We start from the raw sequence: 3,680 nt of genomic DNA, 5'->3' as shown, positions 1-3,680 counted from the left end.
CAGAAAGGCGCATTTCACGTCCATTTGGTAGACCTCGAAGTTCTTGTGAGCAGCATAGGCCAGAAATATTCGAACATATTCCAGCCTCGCTACCGGAGCAAAAGTTTCTTCGTAATCAATTCCTTTTTCCTGGCAGTATCCTTTCACCACGAGACGAGCTTTGTTTCGAATTACATTGCCTTCCTTGTCCATCTTGTTTCTGAATACCCATTTGAGACCAACAACTGAGGCATCTTTAGGAGTTGGAATGAGGCGCCATACCTTATTTCTTTCGAACTTGTTGAGTTCATCTTGCATAGATTGAACCCAGTCAGAATGATCAAGAGCAGTATTTACTGTCTTCGATTCAACTTTTGATACGAAAGAATTATACATGCATAACTCTACTTTGGAGAATAGAGATGTTTGCTTTGCCTTTAGTTGAGATCGGGTGAGGACCTTTTCAGTGACATTACCCACTATCTGAGATACAGGATGATCTCTGGTCCATTTAACAAGAGGAGGGTAATTTGGATCATAGGATGGATCCAATTCAGCATTGACCATTTCTTACAATTCAGATTGACTATCGTCATCGTAGAACATATCAGAGTTCTCCCCCTCGACTGATGAGCTTTCAGGTGTAGCTGGACTTTCTGGTGCTACAGGACTTTTGGGTGTAGTTGAGCTTTCGGGTGCTGTTGAGCTTTCGGGTGCTACAGGTCTTTCAGGTGTAGCAGGAATCGAATTCTCCCCCTCAAATTGTGAGCTCGGTTGTTTTGAAGAAAGTGGATTCTCCCCTCAACTGAAGCGCCTTGCTGAGGAGGTTCGTTTGGAACTTGTTCTCCTTCACCCATTTGTTTGGCGGCATCTTCGACAATTTGCTTCAGATGGTCGACTTTGTTGTCTGCTGCCTTGGCTTCTGAGAGAGTAGCTTTCTCAGGTTCATCGAATAGTTCCATAAACTGATCGAACAGATTAGCAATCGAGGCCGTGACTTGACCTGATTGAGAGAAAATCTCTCCAATTGCTTCTTCAGCGGCCTTTAGCTTCTTGACGTAGTTATCATCGAAAGTCACATAATATGTTTCTTCGATCTTCCTAGAACGCTTGTTTAAGACCCGGTATGCCTTTGAAGTAAGAGAGTATCCCAGAAAAATTCCTTCATCAGCTTTAACGTCAAACTTGTTACGATGTTCTTTGGAGTTGAAGATGAAGCATCGTGAGCCGAACACATGGAAGAATTTTACGTTCGGCTTCCTGTTATTGATGATCTTATAAGGAGTAAGAGAGAAACGCTTGTTGAGATAAGACCTGTTCTGCATAAAACATGTTGCAGCAATAGCATCAGCCCAGAAATATAAAGGAAGAGAAGCGAAACTTAGCATCGTTCGGGCCGCCTCACACAAGGATCGGTTTCGTCTTTCGACAATTTCGTTCTGTTGAGGCGTGTAGGGGGCTGAGAAGTTGTGACTGGTTCCTTTTTCTGCCAAAAAGTCTTCAAATTCTTTGTTCTTGAACTCCAGTCCATTGTCGCTCTTGATGTTGCAAACGACTTTTCTCAGTTGCACTTCAACCTGCTTGATAAACATCTTTAGCTTAAGAGTAGCTTCAGATTTGTGCTTTAGAAAGAACACCCATGTAAAACGTGAGAAATCATCAACAATAACAAGAATATACTTGCTACCGCCAATGCTTTCGATTGATGATGGACCACACAAGTCAATGTGAAGCAACTCAAGTGGTTCAACAACTTTCGTGTTTATGATGGATGGGTGACTTTGACGACTTTGTTTCCCCATTTCACATGCAGCGCACAAGTGTTCTCGATCAAACTTGAGCAATGGGAGACCTCTAACATGACCTCTTGTGACAAGCTTGTTGATGTCTTTGAAGTTCAGATGTGAGAGCCTTCGGTGCCACAACCAGCTTTCGTCAGAATGAGCTTTCGACAAAAGGCATATGGCTGGATTTCCTTTGATTGGTTTGAGATTGAGAGGAAACATTTCGCCTTTGCGTTCTGATTTGAGAATCACTCTTTTTGATTTCTACTCTATGATTTCTGAACCTTCATCGTCAAATGAAACTTTGAGACTGGTACCTCCTACCAGTTGAGACACACTGATGAGATTATGCTGCAACCCTTCAATGTACGCCACCTTTCTTATTGTAAAGTCTCCATTGGCTATCATCCCATAACCCTTTATCGTTCCATAAGAATTGTTGCCGAACTTGACATTCCCACCATTCTGAAGAGATCGAAACTCCCTTAGCTCTTCCTTCCTTCCTATCATGTGACGTGAGCAGCCACTGTCAATGTACCATTCTTCGTCGAACTGCTTGTCACTTATAACCTGCAAAAATTAAGCAGATTTAGGAACCCAAAGTTTCTTGGGTCCACGTGAGCCTTTCACAGGAACAGGAATAGTAAGAGAAACATCAACAAGATATGTTCTTTTTATTAATGTTGTTTCATCTTTTTTTAATGGTAAACACTTTGATTTTGTTAGGGTTAGCTACAGTTGGTTTGGTTTCAGGTTTTGGTGTTTGGGATTTAGACTGCTTTCGGTTTTCCTGGACTGAGGAAATCTTCGATTTTCCTTTCAAGTTCATTGATGATTTTGAATTCTGTGCAGGAACGAAATTGGGTTTAGAAGAGAATTGAGAATGAGAAGAATTAGAATGGGAATTTCTTCTGACTTGTGGTTCGAAATGACCGTTTTGTTTATGGTCATTGGAGGGACCGAACTTGGACGTTCGGTAGCTGTTGCTTTCGGGACCGAACCTGTCCTTTCGGTTGTTGTTGCTTTCTGAACCGAACCTATCCCTTCGGTTGCTGTTGCTCTCATGTGGCCCGAAAGCCTTTTCTTCTAACTTTGAATTTCTATCATGATAAGAAAAATGAGTGTTTTGAGAGCGCCAAAACTGCTTTCGCTCAGAGAGATTATTTTTGTATCTTAGGTTTCTTTGCTGCTTTTGATTTTTCACTTGTTTCGGCTGTCTGTGGATGTTAGCCTTTTGTTTCAGCTTCTTGTCAGCCGGTTCACTTTTCACAGATGATGTTTCGCTCGTGGAAGTGACTTCTTCTACAGGTATTTCTTTTGTGCCACTTGTGCTTGGCACGTCAAAGTTGTCAGGCTTGTTCAGCGGCTCTGGTACATATCTTCCTTTTGTTTTCCAGGATGTTCGCTATGACAAACCAACTGTTTCGTCGGCATTATCTATAGGAGCAGACCAGAAGAACTCATCACAACCATCTGCGTTATCTTCGTTCACAATGGCAGTGAGTTCGGCTGTTTGATGTTCGGTTACTCCTGTGACTTTATACACCTGATTTGGAGTAGTTCTCACCTTTTGGTACACTACAACCTTTTCTTCAAGAATCGGGGACTTATTTTGGGACAAACGAGCGAACTCCACAGAATTTTCAGAAATCAGATTTTTGTAGTTTTCGGGTTCGCTCTTGACAAACTTAGAACAGTCGACTACATCCTCTACAGAAATTTCACTCATATCATCGTCCTCATTAAGTTCAGATGCGTTTTCAACATCAATTTTATTTTCTGAACTTAAATTAGCACTTAATGAGTCGAATTTTTGTATGGTTTCGGTCCTTAGTTTCAGCTTATCGTTTTCATCCAAAAGATTTTTCAGCATGTCCTTATGGTCTTTGGACTTTATAAAAGATTCTATTTTGTCCA

Source organism: Lactuca serriola, chromosome 1 (genome assembly GCF_051521515.1).
Source record: "Lactuca serriola cultivar US96UC23 chromosome 1, Lser_US96UC23_V15, whole genome shotgun sequence".
In the NCBI taxonomy this organism is placed as follows: Eukaryota; Viridiplantae; Streptophyta; class Magnoliopsida; order Asterales; family Asteraceae; genus Lactuca; species Lactuca serriola.
The sequence above is the reverse complement of the archived record's forward strand: the minus strand, read 5'-3'. Positions refer to the sequence as shown.